The following is a 26,931-nucleotide window of genomic DNA, read 5'->3' on the forward strand; positions in this document are numbered from 1 at the left end:
TTGACTCCGTTTTGTAGTCGAAACTTCTTTAGCTCCGCTCAGCTCCTGAAAATACTTAAGCAGCGCAATAAATACTTTAATTACAGGTAAATTGCGTATGCGTTAACAAGAACAACAACAATAACAACAAATTGCGACAACAAAAAACACTAAGGAAATTCAGTTGAACAAATTGCTGTTAAGCGTAGATTTTAGTGGCGCGTCTTAAGTGCGCGACACGCCGGCAGCCCGCCTCCCCGCCATGAAAACAAACCGCCTGGTTGCCGGTGTCATAAAATTAAGTGTTTTATTGCTTCTTGTTTATGTTTTAATTTTATTTTCTACGTAAATTCTTACGGTTCACACAGCCACCATGGAACGTAGTAATTCATTTAAGTGAGCTTTTAAGTGGTGGTCGAATGCGTTAAAAACATTTTTCAGAGCATTTCATGAAATTGAGGCTGTCAATTAAGATAAATTACCCAGAAATTTAATAATAAGTTCGCAGCTAAATACAGTTAGACACAGGTGGAGCACAGTCACGGCTTTATTTTTAGTTCTGCGCAATGTGGAACTTGAGGCGGAGTACAACAGGATTGTCAAAAGTGAGGAATTGAGTAGAGAAGAGGTTTCAGTGTCTAAAACACTACCGAAAAGTCTGCTATCAAAAATCCGAAGTCTAATACGATCCACTTAGAGACCAAAATGTTCTTTTTTTGGGTACCAGACTGATCCACACAGAGTGTTGAACAGAGCTGAAATTAAAGCGGGACTAACAGTTGCTCGGAGTCGGATTAAAACTTGAAGGAAGGATGTACCTTGTCCCTATATATTTTTATATTCTCATTTGAGGTCACCACCCTAAACGTTGTGTCCAATTGTCCTATTCGTTAAGTCCTTAAGCCACATGCTGAACTTGAGTATACTGTTCACTACAAACGAGGCTCTGTCGACCGAGAAAAGGCGGTATAACCTTAGCACCTGCGAGGAGGAAATTCCTGCGCCATTGCCTGCCTAGAGCCGAAACCGGCAGGCCCCACTCAGGCGAAATTACAACAACCTCTGGCGAAAAATTCATTTTTTCTGGAAATACACTCAAAGAAGAGAGAATGGCATCGGATTTCTTCTTTCTAAGTCAGCCTCTGTATCGCTTATAGAATGGAAAGCTCACTCGGACGGAATTATCTCAGCGAGGCTGCGCACAAGAGCTAGAAACATGACTGTAGTACAAAGCTATGCTCCAATGAATGTAGCAGAAGTGGAAGTTAAGGAAGCCTTTTATAGTTGCCTCACAAAAGTAATGAGTGAAATCAATAAGGGTGGTATAGTCATCTTAATGGGTGATATGAATGCTCAAGTTGGTCATCACAATAAGGGGTTAGAGGCGACGATGGGCCGCCACGGGTTAGGCACGAAGACTGAGAATGGCGAGATGTTCACCGAACTTTACGGTAATTTTAATCTTGTTATAAGAGGAACACTATTCAATCACAAACGCGTCCAGTCAGACTCAAAGTTGCGGCAATTATCGACTCGAAAAAGAAGACACAGAAAAAATTCGACGTAGAGAAACTGAAAGATGAATCTACCTGCGCAAGGTTTATCGAATCGCTAAATGCATCTGTCGAAACAGAATACACTGAGGCCCTATGTTCCACCTAGGAACTACGGGAAAAAAAATATACATATGTATATATTTCTTATCAGGGTAATTTGAGAGTAGTCGTGAAAGCCCTCAAACCTCTAACTTATGCTTTTGACTTAAGCATAGCTAAAATATTTGTTGTAAAATTTTGGATATGAGTTGGATCTTTATTTTTCCGAGCTTCGTGAAACCATAATTTTAAAAGCAAACCTTACGTCTTTTGTGGTTTTCATGTAGTTATCAGCCTTGCTCATATCTCTTAGCAGAACCTTTTATGAATCGCCTACGCATGTCTTTCACTGGAGCTCTAAGTTTAAATGGTTGTCTCACCTCCATGTTAATCATCCCCTAAACAGAATACATCAAGTAAGGAAACGTCGGAGGCCCTATTTCATCCCTCGGTTTTTGAGATATCGATGTTGTTGTTATTTTAGCGGGTACCTAGTCCCCGTTAGGATGGTAGGGATTAGCTAAGTTGTCGTCGACGTCATCTAACGGATGGCCCAAGAAACGTGTTGTTTCGACGGGGTCGGACCAAAGGAAGAAGGGTGTCAGATGGGGTTGGTGGCGCATGCAAAGAGGTGGCTATTGTGTCATGCGAAATATATTGGATATGTCGTGATCTATTCTGGATAAGTAGGAATTTAACCAGCTAGAGTATCCAGAACGAAGCTGCGCAAGGGTCACTCTCGCGACGCCTCCGACTGTTGTTTCGGTAATCTAACCCCGTTTAGATCGGTAATTCTTCTGGAGCAACGCTTTGAAGCAGGGTTGCTCCGTATTCTCGTGACTCGTGCTGGCATTTAGTGAAACCCGGGCCCGGAAGAATTTTTCTGCTGCGCTTGCGCCAAAAGGCTACATCCAAACTCGGTCAGGTGTAATACATGCAATGGATGGAGCCATCTTAAGACATTCAGGGAGTGAACCACAAGTTACGTAGCCCCATGTTGCCAACGCACTACTGTGACCTTAGGCTATGCAACCTGTCCTCAGTTCGCGCACTGCGTGGACTTCCACGGTCCATAGTAGCTCAAACAAGAAAGAAAGCGAGAGAAATCATATCTGGGCTAATGTGGAGCAATGCTGCCGAGTTTACAGTCCATGGCTGAATAAAAATCCAAATCCGTCCCGGTTACGTAGACTGCACTGCCTTGAAAGCGGCCTGAACTCCTCGGTTGTCTAGCAAAGCCATTTAGAAATAATTAGATTTCTTATTAAAAATTATTATGATAATTATTATTTAAATAATATTTTATGAACGTAACATTACAATTGCAATTTATTTATTATTAACACATCTTCCATTTCCTACTGGGTACATACTTCGCATGAAGCTTTCGTGACAAAAGCATTTTGTTTACAAACAAGATCTGACACACTGATTTGTGTTGTTATTGTTCTCGCTTGTGTGGTGTTTTTGTTTTGTGTTTGCTTGTACAGCCGGCAAAGAACATTGATTATAATACACGGCAGCCGGCTGCCGCTGCTACCTTTGTTTTTGTTTTTGCTATTTGTATTTTTGTTATTATCACAGTTTCATTTCTTTTCGCATCATGCGCTTTTCGCTTTATTTCTTTCACGTACAACAAAAAACAGCTGAGTTCTGACGTCTGAGCAGAGAACGACTGCGACTGCGCCGCAAATGTCAAATTGTGCAAATGCAAAGAACACAAGTGAAAAGCCGAAGAATCAATTGGATAAATCGCTGTGCGGTAGGAAATTTGCATTTGTCGACAAATTGGAAAGTGTTTTGACTATATTTCTGTGCTTTTCAAAACGTTTAATTCACATAAATAATCGTGAGCATAATTAAGAAACAGAAAAGACTAATAATTTCCGTGAGTTTTGCCGAAAAGTTGTGCGGGTGTTCAAAGCAAGTGTGCCGGCAAACGTGACAAGTTCCAGTGAAAATTTTCAGCCGTAAATTTGTTCAAACTTTTGTGTGTGAGAAAACGCAGAAATTACGCAAGTTGTTCAACGCAACGCATTCACGCCGCCCTGGAAGTGTGTTCACATCGAAAGAAAGTAGCCGCTTGGTGTACACAAATCTGTGCGTCATCACTCAATTGTGTGCGGAAATTTAGCACGCCCCCCAAAAAGCGTTAACAGGAAAAATTATTGGAACTGATTTATGCGGCTTTTCTGCTCGCTGCGGCATTTAACAAAGAAAGCGCAACGCCTTTCTGCCACCGCTACCGCTTACACAAGAAAGGTACACAACCATAAACACTAATCACATCGTCAACAAGCCTCTAACACATTACATACTCACAAACTTAGTACATACTAATAGAGATAACTCATGTTTACTTCGCAAATCGTATTTGTAAACCTTATCAGCATAAAAGTTTTCACAATTTTTCCATTTGGCGTTTATGGGCCTGAATAATTTTAATGTTTCCATAATTTTCTACCGCCTGCTGTGTCGTTGCTTGACTGCTGTGCGTATAATGACCCCCCTTCGATTATTTTTTCGGGAAGAAATACATATGTTTGTACATACATACATAAATATGTATCTAAGCATCATATGTGCCATTTTTTGTGGGTGCGTTTGGGAGATAGGCCAATATCCATGCTGTCCACGTCTTTCTCCTTTGTTTGTGTCAAAAATTTTTGCTCTGATTTCAGCCTGTTTATACGTTGTATCGTAGTTTCCTCGCATTTTTGGGTTCACCTTCTGCGCTTCTTTGGGGTTTTTCCACGCATTTCCACAATTTCTTATTTTAGTATTCTTGTTTAGCGTCATATGTGCTCGTCCATACATATGTACATACATATGTACATATGTATATTGTAGATAAATATGGTAATTTAGTTTGTTTAGTGAAGTCATACAAATGTGTGTATATACATATTTACATACGAACAAATGTGCGCGGTGGCATATGGCTACTGGCATGTGCCTGAGTTTATCTATGAAGTGCTTCATTAAGGTGTTTTTGTGTTTTCGTACTCACTCGGGCACAAAATTATTCCATCAATATATTGTATGTATGTACGTATGTATGTATATACATCTATGCGCACAGTGCTAGAAATTACAGAAAATTAGCCGTAATATATTTTCTATATATAAAACAGTTATTAAGTAGGAAAGTTGGTTGATATTTTATGTAACTATTAAAAAAATAACATTTGTGTTATCCCCATATGTGTACATACAGTGAATATTGTGCTGTGTTTGTGTCAAAAATGTATCCTAATATTTTATAAAAATTATTGTGAGGATTACCTTTAATTATTATTTGACGATTTGTAAGACACCACTTTGTTTCGTGGATTATTCTAAATCTTTATATACGTGTTGTTGCTGCAGCTGCATAAAACATTCGTGAAGGAATTTAAAGGAACACTGTCGATTTGAAAGCCTTCGGCCGCATAAAAATTTTGGTCCGTTCCGATTATTTAGACCCGATTGTTTTGGGAACGGCAAACCTCAATCCCTTTGGTTCTATTCCCGCAAATTCTTTGTCCAATGTATTTTGATGCTTCACCCATCATCGGCGAAACTCTTAAGTTCATTAATTTCTTAATCATACCACATCTAATAATAAATCCGTGAAAAGATCTGCCACAATTGAATGTTTTTTTCACACAAACAGCGTGAAACTCCAAGGTAATAGTAGTAAGCAGAACAATCTACTGGGAAGAACTCCTACTACAGCGTTACTCCACTCATCTCAATTTAGCCACGTCCGTCCTTCCTTGTTGTAGCGGAAATAAAGATTCGACTCAGTGTTTTTCAGATATCGGAACCGCTGTAATCGGACCGCTGCGATACGAACTAAATGGTCAAAATCTAGTTCTTAAGAAAAAACTCTTTTATTTAACAAGATATTTTCACGTAATTCGTTATGGATTACTGTCGAAGTCAACGGTACAATCTCCGAACGAATCTGTCTTTTTGTTTTTTTAGGAACCACCCTTATAGGGAGGCTCGTCAAGTGAAATTTCCTCAATAGAATTTAGGTCTAACTCTTCAATGTAGGATTTTTAAATATGTACTGTGTGAAGTTTTTGCATTAAAAACAAATATTATTTAAAAGCTTTTTCAAAAAATTTCTGAAATTGTTCAAAAATAAGCAGAATTCATTTACACACATTTCCACATATGTACATACATATCTATGCCATTAAAAACCATAGGGAAATAACCAGATTCATAACCAGACAACAATTGACACCCTGTGCCGTACTTAACTACACAATTCTTAGCATACATTCAGGCTGAACACTAAAAAGTTGCATTTGAAGTGCATAGCTTTCAAGTTGACGCTCCAATAACGCAAGTATAAACATGTTAGCATGTGTATGGCTTACAAAACCAATAACAACAAACTTTAGTTAAGCGGCTTTTACTGTCTAACGGTGCAGAAGCGCTTATATTTGTACATACCCACACACACACAGAAAAGCATAATTTCACTTTCTGGACAGCAAACGTTGTCCAACTGTCAAAACAATTTTTTTTTAATTAACTGCAGTTTGTTTTTTCTACTCCATTCTGCTTTGGGTTTTCGCAGAATTCGCAAAATTTTGATGCCACACAATTTACCAGCTCATTAAAATTGCAGACACGCCGAAACTTTGAAAATTGCAAATAACAGCAAACAAGAAAAGATCTTTTTGATAGTAAACTGTGCTAAGATTTGCTGATAACACTTATTTACACACAAACAACAACAATAAATATTATAATAAAACAAAAAAAGTAAAAGCCAACAAGCACGTTGTGTGAGCTTTGAGCGCAACAGGCAAAGTGTCTATAAGAAAGTCATTAACTGCAGCTCTCCGTCAGGCGCGAACCACTGCAGCAGCCACCGTTAGTTTTCAGCGACTTCAAGCGTACAAAACGAAAATGTCTAGTTTCGAGCAATCGGCGGTCGTCAATGCAGCTGCACTGGTAAGTATGCGCTTTTTGGCGTTTCAGTAGTGCCATTCTACTCGCTTCCTACTGCTTTTCGGCTTTTGACTCGTTAAAAATATTTTTTAAAAATTCTTTATTGCTTCAGTTTTCTTCTTATTTTATTTTGATTGCTTTTTAATGCTTCATTAGTGCCGCTATGGAATTTAAATTTCATTTTGATAGAAGAGAAAAAGTTATCTAAAGTTCTATAAGCTTCGTTGCACTTCGAAGTCCACGCTCTCAGTTGCATAAGTCAATGACTGCTTAAGTAGAAACTTTATTTTCTCGAATCTGCTTAGAATTAAATATTTATTTCTTGATAACTGAGTCTGTGTACCGCTCAAATGCCTGTACTTTATGCCCTACTAATCGGCCTTGACCTTTCTTTCACATAATTACACGTCAAAAGCTTAAAATTTTGTTTGCTGCGCTCTCTTCTTTGACTTTTTGGGACGCATTCATACTTTTTTCCTCCAGAGTTATATTAAAAATATTAAAATTCATTGTTTGGTCACGTGATGGTATCTGAGATGAAATTTTAGTAAGTGTAGCGCCAATCCCCTTAGCATTATATTTTGCGTCTAATTATTAATGTCAATGTAATGTATACATCATCACATCACAGTAAAATCAATAATTTATCCTTCTCATAACTTTCTTCCCGAGGGAGTTCTCTTGAATTGCTAGAATTCGAACAGCCGTTAATGTTGAAATCATATTTTTTATAACAAAAATTGAACCAACTTGGGTCCGTTCTAAATGTTCATATTTTCCCAACAGTTCCGTATTTCCATATTCTAAACTCTTTCGCACAGTCGGATCCTCAACCTTTCTATTAAAAAGATAGTTATATGTATGTATATCTTGCGTTCTCGTACTAAAAGCTCTAACTAACCTCAAAATGTATATTGTTGACCTCGTAAAACGTCAACTTGCATCCGTTCCACATGTTCATATAATAAATTCACCAGTCATTCTTCTAATTAATATTAATTCCGTTGGTGTTTTATCGTAAGACATCCACAGAGCTTAAAATTGTATCTCTAGGGTCTTCATTTAGATATTTTTTCTTCTAAAACTCGTGTTCTGTATTGCTGTTTTCAAAACTTTTTCGAATAATCGTTCAACCCGTACACCTATTTCTGTTTTCAAAGCTCATTCGAACAACAGCCTGAACACGTATCCATCAATAGACAATTTGACCCCAAATCTCACTGCGACTTATATCGCCGAGTTGACTTTGATACTGATGGGGTTCACAACCTCTTATACAACGAATTTTAGGTTCACTGTCTTGAAATCCGTCGAGAGAACCTAAAAGACCCCCAAATTACTATCCGCCTTGACTACGTCTTCCAATGTTTCTACTTCCTACACCCCTACTAGCCGGACAACTCTTTTGCTGTAAAAATATGATGCTCGTTTATCGACAATATCTAACTTGCAAAGTTCATAGAGTCAGACGGCATTCCCAGATCTTGGTGGAACATAGGCTTTATCTTCACCACAGATCGAAGAAGCCCGTTACACTTCAACCACTCATGGGCGATTCTCTCTACAGCGATCAAAAAGTCTGGTTCAGTAGAGTCGACAGCCAAAAACTTTTACAAAGCGAAGATCTCGGTCGCGGGAAGTTGGAGATGTCTAAAGGTGTCAAATTTCTTGGTCTCACATTAGCCGCAATCTTACGGCAGAATAGTCTTGTGGACTCCAACTGTCCAAAGTCACCAAGGCACTCATGACATGCAGACGACTAGCCGGCAGATCCTGTCCAACATGGGATAGTCTTTTGCGTAAACTGCCGGTTCTGCGACATGGATCAGGATACTCCAGGACATCTCATTCTGGATTATCCAGCAATTTGCAGAAGTATGCTCAAGGCCCTTGGTTCCATCCACGTGCACAGGGATCACATCACCTCAGTCGCGCCCAGCAGGCTCCTCAAATTGTTCAGGATGCTGGACCTTTGTGACATATGAGATACAGAGGAGGGCACAATAGAGCTTAGGTCGCAGTGCAAAACCTCAATTTTTACTATCTCTCTGTCTAGAGTAGGCTCACCTAGCTGTAAACATTTGTTTCGCGCCTGTTCGCAGTTCCCTAACAAAAGAACCGCCTCTGCGAACTTTCTCTCCTTTGGTAACAGTCGTCTAATTGCTGAAATTAATGGTTCCTAATAAGAATGGTGCCCAGACCCAAAGCTCGACCAAACGAAAATTAAAGTTTCCTGCATCAAATTTCGCATACGAAAACTAAAACAATGCCAACAGCGTCAGTTAACTTAAAAATATAACTGAAAATTTCAATTTCATACTCCAACTGGCACAGTTAGTTTATATGCGTCCTCATTGTGTCACGTTACCACTCCCATTGACACACAAAACTACATACATACAAACGAACATGCGAAAATAGCTCGTAACACGAGCGCCGTATGTATGCCACGTGCCGCATGTTGCCTATTGCGCACTCCATCACGGCGCTGCACGCTGCTGGCTTCATTGGAAGTTCCAATTTGGAACTTGCAGTTTCGCTTTGTTTGCCACCAACTAGCAATCTCACCAAGGCAATATTCAAAGCGTCCAAAGGAAACAAAGGAAACAGTGCATTGCGCATACAACGGTATTTGTCATCCGCAGCGTGACGTAGAATTACGATTGCTTGCATTGTAGGCGCACTGCTGCCCAGCCAGCTTCGCTTTGGGGTCCTTATCTAGTCTCGCTGTGGGTCATAAGCGCCGGCTTGATTGCGTTCGTTGTTCCAGTTTTATGATTTTGGTTGATTTTAGTTACTTTTTATCATACTTTTTTATTATTTTTTTTTTGCTAACCTCAATATTGGCTAACTCTGGTCGCATTTCGGCGTCCAGTGCTAAATTCGCTATGTTGCATTCGCATTTTTATCTCTTTTATTTATTTGGCATAGTAATCATTTTTGTTTCTCCATTTCTGCTTCAATTTTACTTTAAATTATTTGTAGTTACTTTGGCTAATTTTGAATTATTTCTTTTTCTTTCTTTTAAATCATTTCTGCATCTCAAATAAATTGCTTCTGTTGCTCTTCCTCTTTTCAGCCAATGGCGGAGGAAATTGACAACGCTGTTGACCTTATGACGCCACGGTCAGCGGAAAAGAAATACTACCGCAAAGCCAGCAATAGGTAAGTTCAATTTAGATCTAAACTAACGAGTAAGGTTCTCCGAAGTATGGTACTAACGTGTAAGATTCCCATTTCTAAGTAGAACATTTGAAGTACCGGTTTACAGGAAATGTAATAAATGTCTCTGTGGTTCATTTCTAGTGGCCTTTTAGGTATCAATTCAGGGATTTGCATGGGTTTCCTCGGGTAAAACATAGCCTTTCTCCAACAATTTTTTTTTCATACAAAAAATGAAATATTTTATAAGAATTTTTTATTATTACAAACATACACTATTAACAAAGAAATTCTGAATTTTTTGGAAAAAATATTTTAAATCGGCCATTGTGACGCCATTTCCGGTGACGCTTCGGAAAAAAGATGCACCCGCGTTGGCAGAATAACTCCTTACCGGATCATCTAAAGTGAAAAAATATGTGTTTGAATTAAAACCTTAACTTAGAACTTCGACGAAGAAGAAAAACTGAAAAATGGATTTTTGGCAGACATTTTTAAAATGAAAATTTCACGACATTTTTTTTTTGGTAATATAATAGAAAAAATTCTTCGTCCAAGTCTTAGAATTGTACCTGAAAGGCCGATGAAGATCGGTTGAATAGTTCTCGAGAAATCTTGCCAACCGACTTCAAAAACTTAACGCGTTCTCTTCGAGAAAAACGCGTTTAAAGACGGCGCACTTAGCCTAACTACCCTCGAGCGCACAAGTTCCAAGGCTGTATCTCCGAAACTATTACTCGGATAAACTTGAAAATTTAGGACAATATTCCTAGGTGTTGACGAATTTGGTAAGACAGAAAAGTACTATCTGATCAAATTTGACCCAGACTGGTCCACTTATGCTCCGCGCCAAAATTGAGTCAATACATTTTTTTTGGATTGACACAATATTTTTTATATTCGTGTGAATTTTGTTTTCCTTATGTCAATCACTGTAAGTTTAACAGCTGTTTCTTTACGTTGCAAAAAGTTTGGTCTGGTGATTTTTACCTCGGGGAAAAAATTGAACAACGAGTTTGCTCGAAATTTTGTACTTCCAATGAAATCAAGGCTACGAAATCGGTAAAAATGTTGGAGAAATGTTCGAGGAGGCCAACTTTGTGAAGAACATAAGTATTTGATTGGCACAAAGCAGTCAATAAAGAACATGAGGGGTCATTGGAAACTTACCTCATGTGTGTTGTCCATCCAACGCTGTTAATGACGATCGCATCCAAAAACTTTAAGAAACAGTGCTTAGAAATTGTCCAGTGGGTATCAGAGAGATAACAGAGGATCTTAACATCTATTATAGATCGACTCACTAAATTTTACTTAATGTTTGTTTATGAAACAAGTCAATGCTAAACTCGTACAACAGGACTTAAATCTTTTGCGACGTCGAGCAGAGATCGCAAAAGAGATATTTGATAAAAGTTAGCTGAGGACACTACATCCATGAAACACATTATCACTGGCGACGGAACGTAGGTTCATGAAAGAATCTAGCGAATAGCGCCTCAAAAATGAGCTGAAACTGAATTAACCAAAATTCGCTGAAAGCGCTGAAGGCCATTACAGCTGAACCTTATAACAGTTGTTTGAAAAATTGGAGTAAGCCTTGACATGCTTGTATCCTAGAGTCTATTTTGTGGGTGATAATAATGATTTGCTTTAAAATGCGTAAAAATTGTTTTTGGTTTTGCTAATCCGGGTATCTCTGGGTGCTTATAAGGTCTCCAAAATCAAATCAGTAATTAAGTATCGATCTAATTTATTTTCAGAATAAGCTTATCTCTGCTTATGGACTTAAATTTTTGGTATTCCAGCCTCAACTATATGTATAAGCTTACACATCGTGGTTTAGGTTAGTTAAGAGGTTAGGTTTTAGTAGTAGTAGTTCCTCATTAGTCAAAATGTGATTAAGGTCTCTTAAGTGAGCGACTATTAAAAATATTTTGACACAAATATTTTTGTTTTTCTCTTTAATAAACAGCAACTTAATTAACACACATTTAATTTATTTCCTCAGTGGATATGTTTGTGCATTCAACGTCGGGATTCGAAAATATTTTTAAAAACAATTACTTATCGTTCGAAATTGTAACAGCATATGAATAGATTACTCGAGTCTAAAAATAACGCTTTTGACGCACATTTTTTTCGAGTCCAGTTTAGGGTCAAGGAGGTTCTTAATTACGTTTGATAGGAATGTAATTCGGACACAGGCATATATACTATATAATATAAATATAGACAAAATATGTATACATGTGTATTTCGTCATTCAAAAACAAATATCAATGTTATCAATTGTTTAATTGATGGTAATTTTCCACTTGTTTTTATTTGTAAACATATAATTTTTATATATTATTATGTAAACTCCCAACGTTCTGATAAAAGGTCATTATTGAGTGCCCTTTGATGTACCTTGTTGATGTCTGAAATGCATTATTTGGTCCTCATATTACTTCAAATACAGTACATCCATCGCATTCTCTGTTTCTAACCACCAGCGAGCCTTTACTACTTTGAAGCCTCAAGAGAATGCGAAAATGAAGAGATAATCATCGATACTGCGTTCGATTGCCACCTTAAATATAATAAGTTAATTCTTACGTAGTGGAATTTTTTCTGTCAATTGTTGATTCTCCGATTAGCAACAAATAATGAATTTATTTAAACTTTTCCCCAGCAAGCGCTCTTCCACACACCTTATCAATGCTTGAGCATAAATTATTTCGCTCATTGTGCTTCTGTGAGTACTTGCATACTTTTACTACTCTCTCTGGTATATTGTAAACACAGTATGAGCGTGAGGTACTGAGAGCAGCTGATCATGAACGATTCTTTATGGCTAACTTTTTAACTTATTTCGGGCGATTTTTTAATATTATTGTTGTAAAAACTTTAGTATATAAAGGGTGATCCATATCGAGGTTCTTACTTTTTGAAAAAAAAATACAGAAACTTAACATTTAATGGGGAATATGTATCCATTCGAAAAAACATTCTTTGGTATTTATTTTTTGAAGGATGGTCCATCCGTTGAGTCCAATTTTCGATTACTTGTTTCAGCATTTAGACTGGTAACTGGCGAATGACACGCCTGTTGTTTTCCTCCAAGGCTTGAATCGAAGCGGGATTGTTCGCATAGACTTTAGACTTTACATATCCCCACAGAAAAAGTTTAACGGTGTTAGATCACACGATTTAGTGGCCAATCGACGGGCCCAAAACGTGAAATTAGCTGCTCACCGAAGTGTTCTCTCTATAAATCCATTGATTGATGTGATGTGTGGAAAGTGGCGCCGTCTTGTTGAAACCGATTATCGCTGAGATCACGAGCTTCAATGTCAGGCATCAAATAGTCGGTTACAGTGTCGCGATAACGGTGGCCATTGACGGTTACGTTCTCACCGTCATCATATTTGAAGAAATATGAAGCGATGAACCCACCGACGCACAAAACTCACCAAACCGTTGTTTGCCTGAATGAAATGACAGCTCTTGAATCTCTTCCGGTGGCTCTTCGTCCCAAATGCGGCTACTTTGCTTTTTTGCATACCCATTGAGCCAGAAATGGGTCACCTTCACTGAACAAATTTTTGTCGACGTAAAATGTATCAACTCGTTCCACACGTCAGTCCGAATATTATCCAATTATGTATGCTGGGTCTCAAGATGGGTAAACATTGTTCAGGGGTAGATCTTTCTATGATGAAATGCCAAACAATTCTGAATAAAAATAACATGACAGCTTGACACAACTCACGCATGATATGTCAAAAAATATTTCAGGAAAAAAAACCTCTGCTTGGAGCACCCGTTACGATCATATGTAAATACTATGTATTAAATATATATATATGTATTTATATACTTTCAATGGATTTTCAAAAACACTTTCTCTCATTACTTCGCTTTCCAAAACTTCATAAAACATCCATTTCTAGAACACTGCCAGCAAAAAGTAGCAAACACAATCTTTAAACACGCCGCTATCTTCCAATTGTTTTTTATTTCCAATTTGATTGTTACTTAATTTTTATTTTTGTTTTTTGTTTTGTTGTTAAAGAAAAACAAAGTCGCTGACTATATAATGAAGACTCTACAAATAAATGCCAACGAGGTGCGCTGACCTCATAAACCCCAACCTCCAACACACCACGCCACACCCCTTCCAATGCCATTGCCATTGCTTTCGTAGGCAAAACAAAATGCCAACAATAACAACTCGAATTCATACACCTCGAAAATAAAATTGAAAATAATCATGGGAGAATACAAACTCAAAAGCCAGTGCATCTTATCAAGAGCGTCGAGCGAATGCTGTTGCCTTGATTAGCATGCATTGGTGGCGAGCACAAGAGAGACTATGTAAATGTCGGGTGTAAATGTTCAAGTGAGTTGTAAGTTATTAAGTCAACAAACGATTCAATTAGAGCAATAAAATGAGCCGCATATAAATTATATCTACTTCACTTGTTGTTATTAAAAAATTAGAAATTTCAATTGCAAATTCTATGCGCCGAGTGTAGGAGAGCGGACTGGTAGTCTGAACCACTTATTCCAGAAGAATATGGCAACAGTCACAGCATAAATCACCGTCATCAACTTGTGTATTTGTTACTCAACCCTTGGCTGGCTTGACGCCAATCGGCACACTCGAGTCCCCCGCGGGATTACCGTTAATTCTATGTATTACAATCTCGCGATCCAATATTATGCTGCTTTGAGTTGTTGGGTCATTGGACCGTCAAAACAATGCTTATCACATATTATATCAATAGCACATCATATTTGAGCCAACACCTCGCCAGCTCGCTGTCAATGACTTTGGTTTGATTTTTTTATTTTTGTTCCGATGGATTTACGTACAGATCTAGATGCGCTCATCTATTTCTGTATTTGTTTGTTGTTTTTTGCGCATCACGTCGCCTAAATTATGAGTTTTTTTTTTTAATAAAATCATTTCAATAACAACATGATGATGCGTTGTTATTGCCTAGTAATTCACTGGCGCCCACGTAAAAATTAATTGTATTCTTGTTATCATCATCCTCGATGCATTTTTAATGGACTCAAGGGAAGTCACATATATTCAGCATTGGGGGGATGGTATGAATCGCTATTGTTAATTTTGTTGTCGGATCTTATTATGTTGGCCGAATAATATCTACAAGGTGTGTTCCAAAACAAACAGGACATTTTGAGTCTAGCGCCCTCTGGTGGCGCCATCTACATATATGTCGACTGGTGCGTTAGAATCTGCTGTTTGCGTTATCGTTGCGAAAATGAGCTTCGAAGAAAGAGCCAACATTAAATTTTATTTTAAAATTGTTAAAACTTTTCCGAAACGTTTCAATTGATGAAACAAGTTTATGGCGATGATTTCCTATGCCGTAGCAGAGTTCACGAGTGCTTTCAACGTTTTCAAAGTGGTCGTGAGGACATAAATGACGATCAACATGTGGGCCAATCAAAATCCGTGATCCCCGGAAATGCCATCGAAACTGTTCGTGAATTCATCAAAAATCAGCTGAAGTCATCATTGAAATTCATGGAAATGGAATTGGAAGATCTCCAAAACATTAATTTATTGCATTTTCACCGAACATTAGGGCTTATGAAAGGTGTGTGCACGGTTTGTTCCGCACAAAGTGACTGACGACCAAAAATTGCTAAGAATCCCACATTTGATCGACGCTTGTGACCGATTATTTGACCAAAAATCTCATTTTAACTATTAGCCACTCCCCGTATTCACCTGATATGGCACCGTGCGACTTCTACCTTTTCGGAATAATGCATTTGCCCACGTCATCTGAGTGTACCGAGACGATGAACACATAGAAGTAAGCAACAATCGGCTGGCAAGGTTATGACGTCTGTATTTTGGGATGTGCATGGAATAATTTTTATTGACTATCTTGAAAAAGGTAGGAACATCAACGGCGACTCTTACATAGCGTCCATGGACCGTTTGAAGAACGAAATCGGCGAAAAAAAGCCGCATTAGAAGAAAAAGAAAGTTTTGTTTCACCAAGGCAATGCACCTTGTCACAAGTCAGTAAAAACGTTGACAAAATTCCATCAACTGGGCTTCAAATTGCTTCCACATCCACCGTATTCTCTAGGTCTAGCCTCCAATGACTATTTTATGTTCTCAGAGCTCAAAGAAATGTCTGGCAAAAAATGTTCGTCGAATGAAGAGATGATCGAGGAAGCTGAAGCCTATTTTGAAGCAAAGAACAAATTGTACAATTAAAATGGTATCGAAAAGAAGAATGTATCACCTTGAAGGGAACTACAAGTATGTTGAATAAAAAAACGAATTTACTCAAAAAATGTGTGACCGGAGACTTAATTCTGGTACCACAGGCAGCAGGAGCCCTTAGAGTTCGCTACAAGCTACTCTTGCGGACTGGCCCTTCAAGGAGTGTCGTGGTGGTTGTAGTTAAAACCCGAATGCGGGAAGAACTGACACTTTATTAGTTGAGTATAGAGTTGCATTGCAACCGGGTGCCGGACCCAAAGTACAACAGAAGTTTTAGATAGGCCTCGAACCCTACCAAGGTGGCTGGCGTGTCCCTTCCACACTGCCAATTGGTACTGAAAATGCCAGGCAACGCTTTGATTTGATCCGCTGTGCTTTTGAGGACCGTTCTTCTATAAAAACTTTCACTATTAAGCTCTGCGGAGCTTTTAGTGCTGCTCAAAGTTAGCTTACACTGCCGTATTAGCTCTGCAGAGCTATCAAGTTTCTGATATTGCACCATAGAGGTAGTTCCTTTTCTTGCTGTCGAAGCCGGCTCACTTAGGACTTAGCGTTACATAATAATCTAATCACTCTACAACTTCGTCTAATCTCATATCCATAGTAAAATGATTTAAAATTATTATTATTTTTTCCTTTTTTCAACCGTTTTAAAAATAAAACTACTTTGATAAGACACAGTGGAAATTTTATAAACAAACACTCATATTTCAGGTATTTATAGCGCAAACGGTAAACAAGTAGCGCCACTAAAGTGTTGCGTCTAAAAAATCCGCCCACACAGCGATTTTTCCAACGGCGAACGCAAAACGCCCAAGCTTGCGTATTTTGCATATGGAGACAATAATCGGACGCCCGACGAAACATGTGCTAAACAAATGCTGTGATTTTCGTATAAATCTTTTATTTTCATTTTCGAAGCGCTTAATTACTCGCTCGAATGGGCAAAACTGTCCGCACATAAATATTTTCGCATTAGTTTTTATATAATCACAAAGTTCGCTCGACCGTAATCACTATGAAAGAATTTTAAGACAATATAATTTACTGCTATTTTGTTTTGTTTCTTTGTTTAAATATGCATATTGTTGTTGTTGCTTGGCTAGTGTTATCAGCGCGGCTTATCGCGAAGCTCGATTCGAGTGACTACTGATTGACTAGCAAACAAAATTGTTGCTCACATAAAAATATTTACAATTAAATATTACAGTCATAACTTCATAGACTCGGTATTATTAGTGGGTAGATGTGTAGTATACATATATGTATAGGTATAGGTACATACATTCATATATGTAGGTAATATCTATCGAGTAATATAAAAGCCCGTATTGTAATGCGGATTGTCAATCGTACAAAGCATTTCACTCACGTACGAACGGAAAGCAGAACAAATGTCATAACGGGTATTATACCCGTGAATTTTTAGTCGCGTCAAATATAGTTTGACAGATTTATTATGATTTGTTTGTATATAGTTATATAAGTAGTATTAACGCTTTCCAATACAAATTATACCCATCGCTGATTGGAAAATTAAATTTCTCCAAATTTAAAACACTTCTATTCCATCGAATTTATTTCTTTTTTCAACTTCATTTTCAACGCTTTTTCATTTATTATCAAAGCTTCGACGGTAAATTTTCGTTCTCCTATCCATTTTCAGTCAGTAAACCGGGAAATTCTCCAAATATTATTTTCTTTCATTCACTCTTGCAAAGAGGGTATACAAGTATAAAGCTCGCGATCACTACCATCTTCACGTTCATATTTGGAAAAGCGATCAGTCGGCCAACGCAGTTTTTTTTTAAGTGCCAGTGGTTTGTTGACTTTCTTACCATAAAAGTTGTTTAGGTGGGATGAATTTACATATGTACTTGTATATGTATCTAAGTACTAGTACATACTACATATATATGTACTATATACATACATATAAGAAATGTGTTATGTTTACGTGAGTGTATGCATGTATCTACGCGTGCATAATGACAAGTGCATGCTTGAGTATTTGAATATCAAAAAAGTATGTCATTCATAACTCGATATATGGATATTTTTAGGTATGGCAACACTGTGAGAAATAGTTGTCAATAAGAAATAAATAATAAAAGTATTGTATTAATATACATACATACATACATATGTGTAAATTAACAGAAAATTTATTCGTTATTTTCTCAAAAAGATATTTTTGTGAATTTTTCTTCTGAGAAAATTTTTCTGTTCTATGATTTCTATATTTTACAAATTTTTAAACCAATTTTTTTAGATTTTCATGGATTTTATATGATTATAGATAAAAAAAAATTAAAAATAAAATATATATTCTTAAAAATATTTATTTATAAAATTATTTTATTCAAAAAATATTCTCTCTTATTATCAAAAAATAAAGAATTTTCTTCAAAAATCATTTTCCTAAAATTTTTTAATTTAAAATGTTTTCTTTGAAATGTAATAATTTTTAAAATGAATATTTTCTTTAAATATTTTGATTTTAAAATAAAATTTTTATTATTAAAAAAAAAATATATATTCTTCAAAAAATAAAAATATAAATAATTTTTTTTTAATTTTTATTAAGAAAAATATATTCTCTTCAAAAAATATTTTCTTAAACATTTTTATTATTAAAAAAAAGTTTCTTCAAAAATATTTATTTATAAAAAATATTTTTTTTCGAAATGTTAAAACTTTTAAAAAGGATATTTTCTTAAAAATTATTTATTTTCAAATAAAAATATATTTTTTAATAAATTTTCGAAAAAAAATGTTCCTTAAATATTTTATGACTTCTCTTAATAACAAAAAAAAATTAAATTATTTTAAAATTTTTATAAATAAAAACATACTTTTTCGGACACGAAAAATTGTTTAGAGGATTAAAAAAATTTTATTTTTTTAACGGTTTTTATGATTTAAAAATTGCACTTTTTGCTTCGAAATTATTTGAAATTTTGGAAAAATAATTATTTTGATTCTTGTTTTTTATTCTTAAAACAAAAGAGTATTTTCTAAGAAATTTTTGAAACAAATTTCTTAAAAATTATTTTTGAAAAAATTTTCTTAAAAGTTATTCTCGTTTTTAAAAAAACAATACTTTCTTATAAATTGCAGATTTGTAAAAAACCTGATTTAAAAAGGCATTTATTACTTCGAAATTATTTGAAATTTTCATAAAAAAACATTATTCGGATTTTGTTTTTGATTCTTGAACAAAAACCAAAGAATATTTTCTAAAAAATTTTAGAAGAAATTTTCATAAAAATTAGTTTCATTGGAAAAAGATACAATACTTTCAAATTGTATATTTGTAAAAAAAAAAAAAACAATTCTATGAAACTATTAAAACGAATATTTTCTTAAGAATGTTTATGACTTTTGAAAAAAACAAAAACAAAAAAACGTTAACTTCGGTTTAGACTATTGAAGATTTCTGAACAAAATCTCAGGTTTTTATCTGTCTTTGGTTAAAAAAATTATTGTCTTAAAATTTTTAACGATTTAAAAAAAATATTGCAGTTTTGGAAAAAAAAAAATAGTTTTATCACGAAGATTTTGAAAAAATATTTTTTCTCAAAATTTGTATGAATTAAAAATAAATAACAATAACAATTAACAAAACAAAAAGTATTTTTTATTATTAAAAAAAAAATATTTTTATGGAAAATGAGAATGAGTTAGAGTTAAAATGAGATATCGATAGTTAATAACATATTTTAGAAGTACGAATTTTTGAAAAAAATCTTCTGAAAAATGGTTATTATTTTGAAAAATATTTTTTTTGGAAATTGAAAAATAATTTGAAGATTTCGGTACTTAATAAATTTTGTAGATTTATGAATTTTGAAAAAAATTTCTGAGAAATTTTTTGAAATAATTGAAAATATTTGTTTTTATTTTTATTGTTATTATTTTTATTGTCATTATTTTTATGTTTTCTATTTTTGTTTGTATTTCATTTTTATGTTTTATATTTCCTCATTTTCATTTTCATTCTCATTTTTACTATTTCTTTTTGATTGTAGGCTGCACTTGACAACCATTTACGCATTACAACATGTTAATAGGCAAAAAGTTATGAAAAAATCGCTGAAAGCACACTCAAGTTCTATTTGTCATAATCCCTTACTTTCTCTTTGATAAGCACTTAACTACACATGACAGCTGTCAGTTAAACAGCTAGACTGCAATCAAATTAAACGCCTCAAATGAACAGTAATTAAACGGCAAATGAACGCAAGAAATTGACAATAAATACTTGAATAGTATCTAAATAAATAGACGAACATAAAATTCAAAGAGTGCTTACATGGAGAAAGGTTGTGTGACTATTTTGATGGAATTTTATGAGCTGTCTGTCAAAGTTCAAATTTAATTTGATATGCAAGTTAATTAGGCACGTAGCGGTTATAAATCATAAACATTATTTGAAAATATTCTTAAAATTTTTCGGGAAATCCCCAAAATTCAACTGAAGCTTTATGCTATACGAGTATAATCAATTGTCTTGTATACTTAAAGCTCAGTTTCCGGTTAATTATACGAAGCTTCGGTTCATTCTTGAAAATTGTGTACTGACATGTGTGCATATGTGTTTATATATATAACTTCAAGAAGTTTAACTTTTTCGGTTTACGAAATTGGACACGATTTCGTGAGAACAAATTGGGATGATACTTCCTGTCAAAGCATTGCTGATAACAGTAATGAGTTACCCATAAAATCTAAAAGATTTTTTAAACTTTCTCAGACATTTTCCTTTTTTACTGCCATACATATGTATGTATGTATAGTCATGTATTTACCTACCATAACCATAAGCTATCGACACACCCTTCTCTTAAACTGTCGAACAACAATACTGAAATCAACCGTCATAGACTCTGTGACTATCCGAAGGTAGTGACGTCGTTAGAAAATGTCTTGGCAGTCAACTTCTCATGAAAGGGAAGTTATATTTGAAGAGTCTTTCCACCCAGCATATCACCACCATTCTTTGAATAACGAAAGCTGGTTACTGCGCACTGCACTGTGCCACGTTTTCATAAAATATATAGGCAAAAAGAGTGAGGTGGGATTTATTAACACTAATATTGAAAATCTGGAAACTCACAACATTATCGTAAAGTTTGGCATTTTTGATGCTATAAAGGATGATTAATTTCGAGGTTCCCTACTATTTTAAAGAAAAAACACAAAAACTTTAAATTTAGTGAGGAATGTTTATTATCATTCGAAAGAACATTCTATGGCATTTATGTTTGAATCTCTTTCAAATATTGGCCGCGGATAGTCAGATGGTTCATAAGTTTAATCCAATTTTCGGTGACTCATTCGAGAATTTTAACTAATAACTGACGAATAAGACTAGTGATGTTTTGCTTCAAAGCCTTAATCGAAGCGGGATCGTCCGCATAGACTTTAGATTTTACACACACACACGATCTTGGTGGACAATCAACCGGCCCAAAACAAGAAATTATCTGCTCACCAAAGTGTTCTCTCAATAAATCGGTTAATTGAAGTAATGTGTGGAAAGTGACGCCGTCTTGTTGAAACCAAATGTCGCCGAGACCAAGAGCTTCAATTTCAGGCATCAAATAGTCGGTAATCATGGCATGATAAATGTCGCCACTGATGGGTACATTCTCACCGGCATCATTTTTGAAGAAATATGACCACGGCTCACCGGCCCACAAACCATCCAAAACGAATGGCACGCATAATGTTTTACTGCAAAGCGGGATTGTCCGCATAGACTTTAGACTTTACATATCCCCGCAGGAAACAGCTCGAAAACGTCCTCATCGCTTGGAACTTTTGGCTCGAAAACGCGATCTTGGGAAGATCGAGCGGCTTCAGTTCTTGCAGAAGCTGTACACTTTCGATTTAAAATTTCGACGTAAAATTCGTCAAGTCGTTCGTTTCGACGTGAATTAACTCAGCCACATTGCATTGATGAACTTAATTAGGTTTTTAGCGATGAAGCTCCTTCAAGGATAATTTTTTATCGATGGTATGGCGAATTAAGTCGAGCTCGTAGATCACTATAAGATGAATTTCGTGTAGGTCGTACAAACTCAGTTACTGTTCCGGAAACTATTGACAAGGGGCGCAAATTGATATTGCAAGTTCGCCATATGACTTTTTGTATTGGTTCAACAGCATCCAAAAGTCTTCTTCTTAATGCGGAATATTTTGAAAAACAAGCAATTTTCGATTAAAAACATTTGTTTTTGTTTTCTAAAGACGCAATTTAAAAAGCAACCTTCGTATTTGATAGCTTCGAAGGGAGCTTTAAAGTTTATTTGGTCTTCTAGAACTTTACAGGCTTGTTTTTGGATAACGAGCGAACATAATACCACTACACGATATCTAAGACTCCTTAAGCCTCTCTGTTAGATCTTTGATATCGAACTACAATATACTTGGTCGCTTGCTCTTAGGTTATAAGCACCCGATTTTAACCTCAAAACTTGCTCCATGTATATTTTCTTCATATTTTAAAAATAAGTGGCAAAGTGTCGGCGTTTTTTTAAGTTAATTTTGTTTGCAATGTTTTTCAATGTCGTATTGAATACTCGTGCTATGTAATTTTCGCAAATTTTTCATCACTCTCTCTCCACTGTGCGCACTGTGTGCTCTTTCTCTTTGACTGCATCAAAAGTTTCCACAATCGGCATAACCGCTCTCAGACATTTTTATATGCTAAAGCACACACAATTGTTGCTGTAGGATCGCTAGCTGATTGCTGGTTACTCGTTGTCTACATGTGGAAATAATTACTGAGCGACGGAGCTGCTTCTTTCTGCACGATCAGTTGTGCTTTTTACCCCGTACGGTGATGTAGATTTCAGTATATGAGCGGCTATAAAACTGGAGTGAGCATCGCGTTAAACATTGTTTGTGTTTTAGGCTGAATGCGTGAACTTTTTTTTTTATAAAATATAAAAAAAAAAAATTTATAGAAAAAAATTATGAAAAATTAAAAAAAAAATAAAGAATGAAAAAAAATTAAAAAAAAAATTAAAAAAAAAATTATAAAAGAAGACTTTATGAAAAATTATTAAAAAAAAAATTTATGAAAAATTAAAAAAAATAAGAATTATTAAAAAAAGTTATTTTCATTGAAAAATATAAATTAATAAAAAAAAATCGGTTTTTTTTTGATAAAAATAGGTCAAGAATAGTTAAACGAGTCTTCGTATGAAACGCGTAATTTTTTCCTGAAGTATATGTATGTATGTATGTATGTGTGCTTATGTGCGCTATATTTTTGCTGCGGAAGCAATATTGTATTCTTTTCTATATCTTTCCGTTTCGTTTTTTGCTTTTGTTGGGCATATTGCTGATGGACAAATAAAGTAAAACTGCACACACACACACACACACACAAAAAAAGTAAATAAAAGAGCGAATAAAGTGGCGTGCCGATGCGCATAATAATAAAATAAACAGCGAAGCGAACAAAAGCGGAAAAAATTCACGAAGCAAAAAATTGCTATGTAAAAGCTTTAATTCGCTAATGAAAGCAAAAGTGCAAAATTCCGAAACAAATTTATTCTAACGCAAGTCATTGCGAATTTTGCACACCTTCCCCCTTCGAATAACAATTTATTTTTAAATGCCAATATTTAACAATAACCTGAAGGCAACAATAACTGACTTTTTTTTTAAATAAAAATTAAAAAATACAAAATTCTGAACAAAAACAACGCAGAATTGCAAGTAACTCACGGACACTAAATATGCAACGTGAACAAGTTCAGAAATAAAAACGCATGATGTTTTTGTATTTTTTGTTGTTAAACAATAAAAATGTGAGAGAGCACAAGTAGCCTCAGCAGGAGAGCGCAGTGTTGCCATTTTGCGACAGAATAGTTAAGAAGTGATGGATTTTATATTTCAAACTTTTTTTTTTTACTCACACTGCATTTTTTTTTCGAGGAGACTATATTACCGTAGTCTACATATACTTCCAAACTTTCTTCTATCTCTAAAAGTACATTGTGACAGAAAAGTACTCGCAAATTGTAAATAAAACGCAAAATATTTAATTATTCAACAATATTTATTTTGTCGCCTTCAAAGTAATCCCCAACAGATGTAATACACTTATGCCAACGAATGTTCCAGTCATCGAAACACTTTTCATATGCATTTTTTGGGAAGGCCTTCAGCTCCCCCCGCGAATTTTGTTTGATCGCTACGATCGACTGAAAACTGCTTTCATGGAGCGGCAATATCAGTTTGTGGAGGAAGAAAAAATCCGACGGAGTCAAATCTGATGAATATGGTGATTGATCAATGGTATTCATGGCATTTTTGGCGGTAAATTCGGTCGCGGTCGTGACTCGATGCGATGGTGCATTATCAACGTGTGAAATCTATAAATTGTGCTTTCACAATTCCAGCCGTTTTATGACACAAACGCCTTAATACAGCCAAATGCAACTCCTTATTGCCCGACTGTCCCTCAGGAAAAAATTCGTTATGCACCAAGACGCGAATATCGGGAAAAAAACAATTCGCATCTCCTTGATTTTCGAGCGGGTGGGATTTTTGATTTCGGCTCGTTTTTTTCCCCCTCCATTCCGATTGTTGTTGACTTGTTTGAAAGTCGAACTTATAAAGCTATGTCTCATCGACATATACTATAAAATGTTCTCCATGAATGTACGATCGGAATTTGCACAATCAGTATGTCCAAAGGACCTTTTTACGGTACTCTTTTTGGAAAAAAATGCAGCTTTATTGGGACGAGTCGGGCAAGAACGGATTTCTTATCCAAAATATCCACCAAAGTCCTTCCAACGGACTCATGAAAGATGTCAACACATCTCTACCATCTCTCTAATACTTGCACTAATTTTCAAGCACCATATTCATCACTTTTTTAATATTTTCATCACCTGAAAAAGTCGAAGATTGTCCAAAACGAGGCATGTGTTCGACGATCTCTCAACCCTCTTAGAAGGCTTTGTACCACTCGTGAGCTTATGTTTTTTGATATATAGTAAGTAAATCACCGTAAGCCTTTTCCAACATACATTGTTTTGAAATATTATTTACCCTAGGAACACTGTATGAAAAAGGGGCTTACCAAAATGAAAACATATTTTTATTCTCTCTGGAAACATAGCAACTGGAACTTAGAAAATGGTCTCATTAGCTCAAATCTAGTTAAGAACATAAAATATTATAATATACATATATAGTATTTGTAGGGTTCTGGATGTATACATATTGAAATAAGGCACACAGAGCTTACTGATTGCACTGATCCATTGAATCTGATTAGCGCAAAATTTCAAACAAATCACTATGTTTCCATCTTCTCACTCGACTAAGCAATTTTTCATAAGGACGCATTCGGGTTTTCAAATATCTGGAAAAAATATATCAATACATCATCTTATATTTTTAAGAAATTCAGAAAACGGTATATCAATCCAACGCGGAGACTCACCGCCTATAGCGTTCTGCAAGCTTTGTGATACCATTTTTGTAGTACTGTTGGTCTTTCCTAACAATAGGTCACTATCTCGGCAATTTAAATTCAGAAATCATTCTCTTGAAGTCCGAAAACAGTAAAAATCTGATAGAATCCGATCCGAAGAATACGATGGTTGCATAAGCAATCCGAAATCCAGCTCAAGCAATTTAGTGATCGATTTCGCTGATTTGTGCCACGACGAATCCGTCGATTGTGAGCTGGTGACGCGTTTATCTTACATAGAGATTTCACATTATCAAATATTCGGTCAAAAATGTGTCTAACCTGATTCTCTGATATTTTTTAGAAAGTTTAGATACCTCGAAAACTTTAAAGAAAGCATCTATATTGATACTTTCGATCGTAACAATGAGAAGTCCAATATCGGCGGATCCGACAAATTAGCAGTTTCTTGATAACAAAGGATTGTGTGCAAAATTTAAGAGCGATTTCTCAAAAACTGAGGAACAAGTTCGCGTATATATACAGACAGACAGAGAGGCAATCCGTCGTCGCTGAGGTTTCATTCTGTCCGCAAACTTCGCGGCAAACTTAATATACCCAATCCAGTGTACAGTAAATCAATGAGTCAATGAAATATTAAACAACTAAACGGCAACACTACTAGAGAAAGAGAGAGAGAGAGAGAGAGAGCTCACCAATGTGTGTGGCAGTGAGCATGAGTGAAGGCACGTAGAAAAGCTGATCGCACACAGTCCACTGTCAGTTGCTTGCTTTGAATGCATACCTGCATTTTTATTTGCCAGCTGATGGGAGCGTAAAGGGTGGGGAGCGCTGGGCGTCATACTACTCACTTAAGCTCACCATTATACGTATGCTACGCTCCCATATGTTCGTTATTTCTTTTTATTTTCTTTAACCACTTGATAAGCAGCGCACCTCACTGATAAGCGCACACATGCATACACACATACATACTCGTACATATATTTAAATTTTTTTCACGCTCAATTTAATAAGCGTAAAAGCATTTGCTGCCACTCTTCAAATCGCCAAGTTTATACTCGAAGTAATTCCAGTTACTCCACACCTATCCACAGAGACGGACGCGTCGATTTACATACGGCAAACGAATATAAATACAGACAGCGCTGGCTAACGGCGTGTCTCACTGTGCATACAAACAAACATACATACATATATGTATGTATATATATATAAATATATAACTGATAGTTGCTGACGACTCACTGCGAGTGAAATATATTTACAAACAAACAAGTGAATCCATTCTACAACAACACGTAGTATATAAACCTGTGTCTGTGGCTGTTTGTGCGTGCGTGTAAATAAATTAATTTAAAATTAGTCGCTTTATTGTCACACCGTTTATCGCTTATCGGCGGCACGTCACTGCAATTTCCACCTTTATTGCTGCTAAATTTAGTAGCGATAGTGTACTGGGAAAAATAAAAATACCGAACCTGCAAAAACCTTGTTCAGTTAGTGAAAAGAGT

The 26,931-nt window shown here is 35.7% G+C and overlaps 1 non-coding gene across 1 annotated transcript; it reads left to right on the forward strand.

Moving 5' to 3' along the window:
* Positions 1 to 3,079: 3,079 nt before the first annotated feature.
* On the forward strand, positions 3,080 to 9,774 carry LOC115066210 (uncharacterized). Its single transcript, XR_007422735.1, has 3 exons — positions 3,080 to 3,836; positions 6,151 to 6,530; positions 9,607 to 9,774. It is a non-coding gene; the product is annotated as an uncharacterized LOC115066210 (transcript).
* The last annotated feature ends 17,157 nt before the right edge of the window (positions 9,775 to 26,931 follow it).

This window comes from Bactrocera dorsalis, chromosome 4 (genome assembly GCF_023373825.1).
Source record: "Bactrocera dorsalis isolate Fly_Bdor chromosome 4, ASM2337382v1, whole genome shotgun sequence".
NCBI lineage: Eukaryota > Metazoa > Arthropoda > Insecta > Diptera > Tephritidae > Bactrocera > Bactrocera dorsalis.